Raw genomic sequence first — 12,961 nt, forward strand, 5'->3', positions numbered from 1 at the left:
GCACCCTGGGGTGAGTAGAACAGGTAGCGCAGCCTTCTGGTGTGAGTAGAACAGGTAGTGCAGCACTCTTGCGTGAGTAAAACGGGTAGTGCAGCACTCTGGAACGAGTAGAACTGGGAGCACAGCACACTGGCGTGAGTAGAATGAGGAGTACGTCACTCTGGCATGAGCAGAATGGGGAGTGCATCAATCTGGCATCAGTAGAATGGAGCACAGCACTCTGGGGTGAGTAGAACAGGGAGCGCAGCACAAAGGTGTGAGTAGAACAGGGAGCGCAGCACAAAGGTGTGTGTAGAACTCCGAGCGCACGTCTCTGGCATGTGTAGAAGGAGAAGGGCAGCGCTCTGGTGTGAGTAGAACAGGGAGCTCAGTACTCTGGCATGATTGTAGAATGGGGAGCGCAGCACTCTGGCGTGAGTAGAACGGGGAACCCAGAACTCTGGCATGAGTAGAATGGGGAGCGCAGCACTCTGGATTAAGTAGAATGGAAAGCGCATCACTCTGGAGTGAGTAGAATAAGGAGCGCAGCACTCTGGTGTGTGTATAGAACGGGGAACGCAACACTCGCGTGAGTAGAATGAGGTACAGCACTCTGGTGTGTGTAGAATGGGGAGCGTGGCACTCTGGCATGAGTAGAAGGGGGAGCGCAGCACTCTGGCATGAGCAGAACAGGAAGCGCAGCACTCTGGCGTGAGTGGAGAACGGGGAGCACAGCATTGTGGCGTGAGTAGAACGGGGAGCGCAGCACTCTGGCATGAGTGGAATGGGGAGTGCATCACTCTGGCATCAGTAGAATGGGGCTCAACACTCTGGGGTGAGTAGTACATGGAGCACAGCACTCTGGTGTGAGTCAAACATGGAGCGCAGCACAAATGTGTGAGTAGAACCCGGAGCGCAGCACTCTGGTATGTGTGAAAGGAGAAGGGCAGCGCTCTGGTGTGAGTAGAACAGGGAGCGCAGTACTCTGGCGTGAGTGTTAAACGGGGAGCGCAGCACTCTGGAGTGAGTAGAACGGGGAGCACAGAACTCTAGCATGAGTAGAATGGAGAATGTAGCACTCTGGCGTAAGTAGAATGGAAGCGCAGCACTCTGGCGTGAGTAGAATGGGGAGCACAGGACACTGGCTTCAGCAGAATGGAAGTGCAGCAATCTGGCGTGAGTAAAATGGAAAGCGCATCACTCTGGAGTGAGTAGAATAGGGAGCGCTGCACTCTGGCGTGAGTAGAATGGGGAATGCATTACTCTGACATGAGTAGAATGGGAGCGCAGCACTCTGGATGAGTAGAATGGGGTACAGCACTATGACGTGTAGAATGGGGAGTGCAGCACTCTGACATGAGTAGAATGGGGAGCGCAGCACTCTGGCATGTGTAGAATGGACAGCGCTGCACTCTGACGTGTGTAGAATGGGGAGTGCAGCACTCTGACATGAGTAGAATGGGGAGCGCAGCACTCTGGATGAGTAGAATGGGGTACCGCACTATGACGTGTGTAGAATGGGGAGTGCAGCACTCTGGTGTGAGTAGAACGGGGAGCGCAGCACTTTGGTGTGAGTAGAACGGAGAGCGCTGAACTCGGGGCATGGATAGAACGGGGAGCGCAGCACTCTGGGATAAGTTGTATGGGGAGAGCAGCACTCTGGCATGAGTAGAAGGTGGATGGTAGCACTCTGGAATGAGTAGAAGGGGAGCGCAACACTCTGGCATGAGTAAAACGGGGAGCACAGCACTCTGGCATGAGTGTAAAACGGGGAGCGCAGCACTCTGGCATGAGTGTAAAACGGGGAGCGCAGCACTCTGGCGTGAGTTTGAACGGGGAGCGCAGCACTCTGGTGTGAGTAGAATAGGGAGCACAGCACTCTGGTGTGTGTATAGAATGGGGAACGCAACACTCGTGTGAGTAGAATGAGGTACAGCACTCTGGTGTGTGTATAATGCGAAGCACGGCACTCTGGCATGAGTAGAAGGCATAGCGCAGCAGTCTGGCATGAGTGGAGAACGGGTAGCGCAGCACTCTGGCGTGAGTAAAACGGGGAGGGCATCATTCTGGCGTGAGTAGAACGGGAAGCGCAGCACTCTGGCATGAGTAGATGGGGAGAGCATCACTCTGGCGTGAGTAGAAAGGAGAGTTCCGCACTCAGGCATGAGTAGAACATGTAGCGCAGCACACTGGCGCGAGTACAAGGGGGCACAACACTGGCGAGAGCAGAATGGGGCACAGCACTCTGTCGTGAGTATAATGGGGAGCGCAGCACTCTGGCATGACTATAATGAGGAGCGCAGCACTCTTGCGTGAGTATAATGGGTGCAGCACTTGGCGTGAGTAGAATGGGAAGCGCAGTGCTCTGGCGTGAGTAGAATGGGAAGCGCTGTGCCCTGGCGTGAATAGAATGGGGAGCGCAGCGCTATGGCGTGAGTAGATTGGAGAGCGCAGCGCTATGGTGTGGGTAGAATGGGGAGCGTAGCACTGTGGCATGAGTAGAACTAGGAGCACTGCACTCTGGCGTGAGTAGAACAGGTAGCGCAGCCTTCTGGTGTGAGTAGAACAGGTAGTGCAGCACTCTTGCGTGAGTAAAACGGGTAGTGCAGCACTCTGGAACGAGTAGAACTGGGAGCACAGCACACTGGCGTGAGTAGAATGAGGAGTACGTCACTCTGGCAGGAGCAGAATGGGGAGTGCATCACTCTGGCATCAGTAGAATGGAGCACCGCACTCTGGTGTGAGTAGAACAGGGAGCGCAGCACTCTGGTGTGAGTAGAACAGGGAGCGCAGCACAAAGGTGTGGGTAGAACTCCGAGCGCACGACTCTGGCATGTGTAGAAGGAGAAGGGCAGCGCTCTGGTGTGAGTAGAACAGGGAGCTCAGTACTCTGGCATGATTGTAGAATGGGGAGCGGAGCACTCTGGCGTGAGTAGAACGGGGAACCCAGAACTCTGGCATGAGTAGAATGGGGAATGTAGCACTCTGGATTAAGTAGAATGGAAAGCGCATCACTCTGGAGTGAGTAGAATAAGGAGCGCAGCACTCTGGTGTGTGTATAGAACGGGGAACGCAACACTCGCGTGAGTAGAATGAGGTACAGCACTCTGGTGTGTGTAGAATGGGGAGCGTGGCACTCTGGCATGAGTAGAAGGGGGAGCGCAGCACTCTGGCATGAGCAGAACAGGAAGCGCAGCACTCTGGTGTGAGTGGAGAACGGGGAGCACAGCATTGTGGCGTGTGTAGAACGGGGAGCGCAGCACTCTGGCATGAGTGGAATGGGGAGTGCATCACTCTGGCATCAGTAGAATGGGGATCAACACACTGGGGTGAGTAGTACAGGGAGCACAGCACTCTGGTGTGAGTCAAACATGAAGCGCAGCACAAAGGCGTGAGTAGAACCCGGAGCGCAGCACTCTGGCATGTGTGAAAGGAGAAGGGGAGCGCTCTGGCGTGAGTAGAACAGGGAGCGCAGTACTCTGGTGAGAGTGTAAAACGGGGAGCGCAGCACTCTGGAGTGAGTAGAACGGGGAGCACAGAACTCTGGCATGAGTAGAATGGAGAATGTAGCACTCTGGCGTAAGTAGAATGAGAAGCGCAGCACTCTGGCATGAGTAGAATGGGGAGCACAGGACACTGGCTTCAGCAGAACGGAAGTGCAGCAATCTGGCGTGAGTAGAATGGAAAGCGCAATACTCTGGAGTGAGTAGAATAGGGAGCGCTGCACTCTGGCGTGAGTAGAATGGGGAATGCAGCACTCCGACATGAGTAAAATGGGAGCGCAGCACTCTGGATGAGTAGAATGGGGTACAGCACAATGACGTGTAGAATGGGGAGCGCAGCACTCTGGTATGTGTAGAATGGACAGCGCTGCACTCTGACGTGTGTAGAATTGGGAGTGCAGCCCTCTGACATGCGTAGAATGGGGAGCGCAGCACTCTGGATGAGTAGAATGGGGTACCGCACTATGAAGTGTGTAGAAGTGGGAGTGCAGCACTCTGGTGTGAGTAGAACGGGGAGCGCAGCACTTTGGTGTCAGTAGAACGGAGAGCGCTGAACTCTGGGCATGGATAGAACGGGGAGCGCAGCACTCTAGGATAAGTAGTATGGGGAGAGCAGCACTCTGGCATGAGTAGAAGGCGGATGGTAGCACTCTGGAATGAGTAGAAGGGGAGAGCAGCACTCTGGCATGAGTGTAAAATGGGGAGAGCAGCACTCTGGCGTGCGTTTAAACAGGGAGTGTGTATAGAATGGAGAACGCAACACTCGTGTGAGTAGAATGAGGTACAGCACTCTGGTGTGTGTATAATGCGAAGCACGGCACTCTGGCATGAGTAGAAGGCATAGCGCAGCACTCTGGCATGAGCAGAACAGGAAGCGCAGCACTCTGGCGTGAGTGGAGTATGGGGAGCGCAGCACTCTGGCGTGCGTAAAACGGGGAGAGCATCACTCTGGCGTGAGTAGAAAGGAGAGTGCCGCACTCAGGCATGAGTAGAACATGTAGCGCAGCACACTGCCGCGAGTACAATGGGGCACAACACTGGCGAGAGCAGAATGGGGCACAGCACTCTGTTGTGAGTATAATGGGGAGCGCAGCACTCTGGCATGACGATAATGAGGAGCGCAGCTCTCTTGTGTGAGTATAATGGGCGCAGCACTTGGCGTGAGTAGAATGGGGGAGCACAGTGCTCTGGCGTGAGTAGAATGGGAAGTGCAGTGCCCTGGCGTGAATAGAATGGGGCGCGCAGCGCTATGGCATGAGTAGAATGGGGAGCGCAGCGCTATGGTGTGGGTAGAATGGGGGAGCGCAGCACTGTGGCGTGAGTAGAACTAGGAGCACTGCACTCTGGCGTGAGTATAATGGGGAGAGCAGCACTCTTGTGGGAGTATAATGAGGAGCTCAGCACTCTGGTGTGAGTATAAGGAGCGCAGCTTTCTAGCGTGAGTAGAATGGGGAGCACAGTGCTCTGGCATGAGTAGAACGTGTAGTGCAGCACTCTGGCGGGAGTAGAACAGGGGAGCGCAGCACTGTGGTATGAGTAGAACGGGGAGCGCTGCACTCTCACATGAGTAGACCAGGGAGCGCAGCGCTGTGGCGTGAGTAGACCGGGGAGTGCAGCACTCTGGCAGGAGAAGAATGGGGAGCGCAGCACTCTGGCCTGAGTAGAATGGGGAGCGAGGCACACTGACCTGAGTAGAATGGGGAGTGCGTCACTCTGGCCTAGGTAGAATAGGGACTGCAGCACTCTGGCTTGAGTAGAATGGGGAGCGCAGCACTCTGGCCTGAATAGAATGGGGAGCGCAGCACTCTGGCAGGAGGAGAATAGGGAGCGCAGCATTCTGGCCTGAGTAGAATGGGGAGTGCAGCACTCTGGCCTGAGTAGCATGGGGCATGCAGCACTCTGGCCTGAGTAGAATGGGGGTGCAGCACTCTGGCCTGAGTAGAATGGGGAGTGCAGCACTCTAGCCTGAGTAGAATGGGGAGTGCAGCACTCTGGCCTGAGTAGAATGGGGAGTGCAGCACTCTAGCCTGAGTAGAATGGGGAGTGCAGCACTCTGACCTGAGTAGAATGGGGAGTGTAGCACACTGGCCTGAGTAGAATGGGGAACGCGGCACTCTGGTGTGAGTAGAATGGGGAGCGCAGTATTCTGGCTTGAGTAAAATGGGGAGTGTGGCACACTCGCATGAGTAGAATAGGGAGTGCACACTCTGGCCTGAGTAGAATAGGGAGTGTGGCACACTGGCATGGGTAGAATAGGAGTGCGGCACACTGGCATGAGTAGAACGGGGAGCGCAGCACTCTGGCATGAGTGTAAAACGAGGAGTGCAGCACTCTGGCATGAGTGTAAAACGTGGAGCACAACACTCTGGCATGAGTTTAAACGGGGAGCGCAGCTCTCTGGTGTGAGTAGAACGGGGCGCGCAGAACTCTGGTGTGAGTAGAATAGGGAGCACAGCACTCTGATGTGTGTATAGAACGGGGAACGCAACACTCACGTGAGTAGAATGAGGTACAGCACTCTGGCGTGTGTAGAATGGGGAGCGCGGCCCTCTGGTATGAGTAGAAGGGGGAGCGCCACACTCTGGCATGAGCAGAACAAAAAGCGCAGCACTCTGGCGTGAGTAGAAAAAAAGCACAGCATTCTGACGTGAGTGGAGAACAGGGAGCTCAGCACTCTGGCGTGAGTAAAACGGGGAGAGCATCACTGTGGCGTGAGTAGAACAGGAAGCGCAGCACACTGGCGTGAGTAGAATGGGGAGAGCATCACTCTGGCATGAGTAGAATGGGGAGCGCAGTGCTCTGGCATGAGTAGAACGTGTAGCGCAGCACACTGGCGTGAGTAGAATGGGGCACAGCGCTCTGGCGAGAGCAGAATGGGGCACAGCACGCTGGCATGAGTATAATGGGTAGCGCAGCACTCTGGCGTGACTATAATGAGGAGCGTAGCACTCTGGTGTGAGTATAATGAGCCCAGCACTCTGGCGTGAGTAGAATGGGGAGCACAATGCTCTGGCATGAATAGAATGGGGAGCGCAGCGCTATGGTGTGAGTAGAATGGGAAGCGCAGTGCTATGGTGTGGGTAGAATGGGGGAGCGCAGCACTGTGCCATGAGTAGAACAAGGAGCGCTGCACTCTGGCATGAGTATAATGGGGAGAGCAGAACTCTTGCGTGAGTATAATGAAGAGCTCAGCATTTTGGTGTGAGTATAATGCGCACAGCACTCTGGCATGAGTATAATGGGGCGCATAGTGTTCTGGCGTGAGTAGAATGGGGAGTGCAGTGCTCTGGCATGAGTAGAACGTGTAGCGCAGCACTCTGGCGTGAGTAGAATGAGGAGAGCCGCACTCTGGCATGAGTAGAACAGGGGAGCGCAGCACTGTGGCGTGAGTAGAACGGGAAGCACTGTACTCTGGCGTGAGTAGAACAGGGGAGCGCAGCACTGTGGCGTGAGTAGCACTGGGATCGCTACACTCTGGCATGAGTAGAACAGGGAAGCGCAGCACTGTGGTGTGAGTAGACCGTGGAGTGCAGCACTCTGGCAGGAGGAGAATAGGGAGTGCAGCGCTCTGGCCTGAGTAGAATGGGGAGCGCAGCACTCTCGCCTGAGTAGAATGAGGAGCGCGACACACTGGCCTGAGTAGAATGGTGAGTGAGGCACACTGGCCTGAGTAGAATGTGGTTCGCGGCACTCTGGCCTGAGTAGAATAGGGACCGCAACACTCTGGCTTGAGTAAAATGGGGAGCGCAGCACTCTGGCCTGAGTAGAATGGGGAGTGCAGTACTCTGGCAGGAGGAGAATAGGGAGCACAGCATTCTGGCCTGAGTAGAATGGGGAGTGCAGCACTCTGGCCTGAGTAGAATGGGGAGTGCAGCACTCTGGCCTGAGTAGAATGGGGATGCAGCACTCTGGCCTGAGTAGAATGGGGAGTGCAACACTCTGGCCTGAGTAGAATGGGGAGTGCAGCACACTGGCCTGAGTAGAATGGGGAGCACGGCACTCTGGCCTGAGAAGAATAGGGAGCGTGGCCCTCGGGCTTGAGTAGCATGGGGACTGCAGCACTGTGGCGCGAGTAGAATGGGGAGCGCAGCACTCTGGCTTGAGTAAAATGGGGAGCGCAGCACTCTGGCCTGAGTAGAATGGGGAGTGCAGTACTCTGGCAGGAGGAGAATAGGGAGCACAGCATTCTGGCCTGAGTAGAATGGGGAGTGCAGCACTCTGGCCTGAGTAGAATGGGGAGTGCAGCACTCTGGCCTGAGTAGAATGGGGATGCAGCACTCTGGCCTGAGTAGAATGGGGAGTGCAACACTCTGGCCTGAGTAGAATGGGGAGTGCAGCACACTGGCCTGAGTAGAATGGGGAGCACGGCACTCTGGCCTGAGAAGAATAGGGAGCGTGGCCCTCGGGCTTGAGTAGCATGGGGACTGCAGCACTGTGGCGCGAGTAGAATGGGGAGCGCAGCACTCTGGTGTGAGTAGAATAGGGAGCGCAGCATTCTGGCCTGAGTAGAATAGGGAGCGCAGCATTCTGGCCTGAGTAAAATGGGGAGTGCGGCACACTCGCATGAGTAGAATAGGGAGTGCAGCACTCTGGCCTGAGTAAAATAGGGAGTGTGGCACACTGGCAGGAGTAGAATGGGGAGCGCATCACTCTGGCGTGAGTAGAAGGTGGAGCGCAGCACTCTGTTGTAAGTACAATGGGAAGCCCATAGTGATGTCCCTTGCTTTGTATACCTCATGAATGGTGCAGCCAGTATTATATTCGAACCTTGGCTGCTCCGGGAGCCAGTGCAGTTGTTCTAGGTCTGAGACTGCCTGATGGTGTTTCCAAAGGGTTAGACAAGATGTGATAGTCTGATTAAGTGTCCTCACTGGCAGTGCTGCATTGGTTAAAGCCCAGTGTTTTGCTCAGAAGCCTGCAGCCAGTGTTGTCGGAGATCAGGGTGCCGAATACCAAGGATGCTACCTTTTGATTCCACCTCATGTGTCTTTAATTCACCATCAGACACTCCCTGCCCCTTATCTCACTCCTGCAGGTTCCTGCTTTCCCCCTTTGTCACTATTTTTCTGCCATTTTCATCCTCTGCCTTTTCTGGTTTTGTGTTTCTCTTGCTCTGGACCAAAGTCTGTTGAGGAAAATTAATTGCCAGTCTGCAAACAAGAGTGTTAGTGGGCCCCACCTGCAACCCTGGCTCAAATTAAGCACTGCTTACAGTCCTATCTGTAAGTTTTGGGAACCCTGTGCTTAGCAGTCATCTAGTCGGCCCATCCTAGGGCCCATGTCAGCCCAATTCATGTCTGGTTCATACGCTAGAGGGGTTAACCGCATTAGCGTTATTTAAATTAATTGATTATATAAACATACCATGTGGATATTCATCTTTGGCCTACACTGGTGTAAACTCTTACACCTCCTCATACATCCACTTCCAGAGCATTCATTTGGTGCTGCTTTACAATTGCTGTTCTGCCTCTGAGGGCAGAACGAATTTTAGATGCTTCCCAGGGGAGTTTCCTGTCAGTGTCCCAAATATTTGTGTTCATTTTAGTGTAGTAGCAAAAGAAGGCACTAAAGTAGCTCCAAAAGAGGAGACATCAGCCAATATCTGGTGGACTATCCGTCACTGCGTATCTAAATAACTCCATTGGTTCCACTGCACTCTTCACCGACCCACTAACTTTAAACACAGCCATCTACTAGGCCATACCTCCAACACAGGTTATTTGAAATCAATCTCAAATTGTAATCAAATAAAATCATACATATATATATATATATAAATCTTTCACTTGTTGCTGCGTTCTGTGGTACCCAGCTTTCGGCGTTGGTGCCTGCCAGCGGCAGCAGCAGGCGCTCGAAATTTTGCAAGGTTTCAGAGTCGATGCCCAAATCTGCGAAAACATAAGAGGCGGCACACCAGGAGAAGGCACAATAATTTATTGTGCACTAAATAAAGACCAACGCGTTTCATCGTTTACAAAAGGCTAAACGCCGAAACGTGTCGTCCTTTTTTTAGTGCACAATAAATTATTGTGCCTTCTCCTGGTGTGCCGCCTCTTACGTTTTCGCCAATTGGGGGGTCGACTCTGAAACCTTGCAAAATATATTTATATATATATATCATTTCATGATCGGAGATAAAATTTGTGTCGGCCGACACAAGCAGGAGCACACACATCGAGTCCGTGAAAAATATGTGTTTATTTCATTAAAGATCCCCCCCCCCCCTCAGCGCTGGCAGACGCGTTTCGCCGCTCTGGCTTTGTCATTGTCAGTGAGTTTCGTAAAGTACCACCATTTTAAAGTTAAAAAAGTGCAATTGAAAGAAAATGGTAAACACAAAAGACGGCACAATATATGCTAAATGCAATGTCTTCATGTCGGCCATCTTAACATATAGTGCAGCATTAACGGAAAAATACATGAGCATTGTTTTTCTTCCTCAATATATGCTGAACAAGACAAACAGTATCCCCATTCCAAAAATATTCATACATACAGAAAATAAACAGAATAATAATTATCTCTTTTTCTGGCTGTATGAAATGTTTTTCTTTTCTGTTTTGAAATAACATTGTCGTGTATTTGATATGTCATTTACACAACTTTTAGAAAACGAGGATACTCTGTCAAACCATCAAGCCCTGAATGGGCATTCAAAGTCCAAAATAAGAGGATCACTCATGTAAATAGAAAAATAGTGAAATTGAAGAGAGGAGGCTAAATCAATCTCTATGCTTATTTGGCTTTTTGCTAACCGAAAGAGGCACACGTTCTTTTCTTTTTTTATCAAAGCATATGACTATAGTTTTCGATTGGCAAATGAAAAAATCCATCAAAGATCAACGGACAGTCTAAAAGTAAAGGTTGTCAGAATTGCAGACAAAAGGAGGACTTTAGACAGAATAGCCCACCTTCCCCATAGTCCCACCTCGATGTGTATATAATATGCCATTTAGAAGTTCACTAATGGTGAGAGACCTCACTCAAAGCAAAAAATATATATGTATAAATATATATATATATACATTGAAGACCTATGATTGAAGATGTTAATAATTGCGTGATCGTTCTGATGGATATCTGGATCTCATTCTAAATGGGCCCAAAGCTCTTTGTCATTATTCAGACCCTGAGGGGACATTGTGCCTAATTCAATGATATATCTTTATTACGGAAATGCTCTGTATTTAGCTGCCCCAAAGGAGGTAATCTCAAAACTGCAGGTAGTGCAGAATTGTGCGGCAAGGATGCTTACTGACACCCCCAATCGATGTTGAGCTAGACCATCTTTACATGCTCTCCACTGGCTCCCAGTTCAGGAGAGAACACATTTTAAAGCTCTCTGTATAGCCCATAAGGCACTGAATGAAGGAAAGCCCATAATTACAAACACCATGATCCTCCCTTATAGGGCTAACAGGAAACTTTGCTCTAACAAGCTCCATCTTGCAGTGGTGCCTAGGATCACGAAGGCGAGAAGTGGCGGAAGGCTTTTCTCGCTAAATGCCGCCAAACTCTGGAATGACCTCCTGTTACAGCTACGGAGGGAATCGTGCCATCTAAAATTCCAGAAACTATTTAAGACCTGGCTTTTCCCTTAAAGATCAGCGCCTCACAGCAACTTATCACAGCGCTGGGAGGCCTTCGGATAGCCATGCGCTATACAGATGCCAATACAATACAATATCTGGATTCTAGGGCACATAGGTTTTTAATCCTGTCTCCCCCTCTTTCATTTTTAGGTATTTGATCCAAGCAATAAAAAGCTAAAAGGTCACGATTGCTCATGTGACAGTCCTCAAAATGGCGAGCCACTGGATAATTTCTTTCTTTTTTAGCTATTGCCCGCATGTGCTCTAGCACACATTTCTTAGCTGCATTTATGGTACTACCAATGTATTTTTTCTTGCAGGGACATTCCAAACAGTATATTATAAATTCGGAATGGCAATTAAGTAGTCTATTGATAGTTCTAGTAGTTTTATGTACCTTTCCCCAGTAACTCATAAGTTGTCTTTTTGCAGTTGTACTTGCATACCTTGCATTTCATGCAGGGAAAGAACCCATTTACTGGTTCTTTGGATCTGGCCTTAGATTCATAATGGCTAGAAACCAATAGATCTTTGATGGATTTCGATCTTCTGTTCGTTATTAGTGGCTGTCTGGGAATTTGTTTTTTTAGGATGTTGTCCGTTTTTAGAATATGCCAATTCTTACGGAACATCTGTACAATTTTGGCAGACTGTGTATTGAAGCGTGTAATCATGCGGGTTGGTTCAGATGGTTTAATAATGTTAACTTTTTTAGCAGTTTTAGGTGCTAAAAGTTCTCTCCTAGTGATCTTTTCTACTTTTTTAATGGCTACATCTAAAGAACCATCTTGCTTTAAAGCGTCTACATGCTTCATTTCTTGCTGTAATATAATCTTCGTCGGTGGAACAATTTCGCTTCATTCCCATAAGGGATATTATAGATCATGCTTTTCGGATGTAAGCTTTTGGCATGAAGCAAAGCGTTACCAGCGGTTGGTTTCCTATAAAGTCGTGTTAGAATCTCAAAAATTGTTGATGTAGACTTCAAGATCTAAATAGAAGACTTGGGTGTTACTTATGTGGCCCCTAAATACTAAATCGAGGTCATTGGAATTCAAGAATGTTATAAACTCCTCAGCCGAGGAGTGTGAACCCTTCCATACGATGAAAAGGTCATCGATGTAACGGATCCAAAATACCACATGACTCATTCACCTCTCTGGTACTTCCCTCCAGGCTACATGCTCCGCCAACCAGCCAACGAAAAGATTTGCGTAGCTGGGGGTGAAGCACGTGCCCATCACGGTACCGCGTTGTTGCTTGTATAGCTGGCCAGCGAAAATGAATATATTGTTTTCCAAACAAAAAGTCAACATTTTTAAAAGCATTTCATTATGTTTTTGGAACTTTAGCGGGCATTTGTCTAGAAACCACTTGACAGATTAAATACTTTGATTGTGATTAATACAAGTGTACAAGCTGGTGATGTCAAGTGTGATAAGTAACATATTCGGTTTCCACTTAACACCCTCAATTAATCTCAAGAAGTCTTGAGTGTCTCCAATATAGGAACAAAGATTCTTTACCCAAGGTGCAAGAAAAGAGTCCAAATAAATAGAACAGTTCTCAAGAAGACTATTTATAGATGCAACTATGGGTCTTCAAGGGGGCCATTGTAAATCTTTCTGAACCTTCGGGATGTGATAGAATGTCGGTAAAGTGGGATATTCACACATTAGGAAATTAAATTCATTAATGGCCGACATTCCATCATCTCTCCATTCTCGTAGGTTCTGATGGAAGGTTTCAACACAGTTCGAATATTCTCTTCTCGTTGTTGGTAAATAACATTCACGATCTTCCAATTGGTTCAAAGCCTCCCTGATATATTGCTCTTTTGGAAAGACCACAATGTTGCCCCCTTTATAGCATGGTTTTATTACT

At 49.9% G+C, this 12,961-nt stretch overlaps 1 protein-coding gene across 1 annotated transcript in view; it reads left to right on the top strand.

The window, feature by feature from the left end:
* LOC146816491 (epoxide hydrolase 1-like) overlaps positions 1-12,961 on the top strand; it is a 172,224-nt gene that overhangs the window by 93,860 nt on the left and 65,403 nt on the right. The gene's annotated exons all lie outside the window — the stretch shown is intronic.

The sequence above is a fragment of the Triturus cristatus genome, chromosome 6, assembly GCF_964204655.1.
Source record: "Triturus cristatus chromosome 6, aTriCri1.1, whole genome shotgun sequence".
NCBI lineage: Eukaryota > Metazoa > Chordata > Amphibia > Caudata > Salamandridae > Triturus > Triturus cristatus.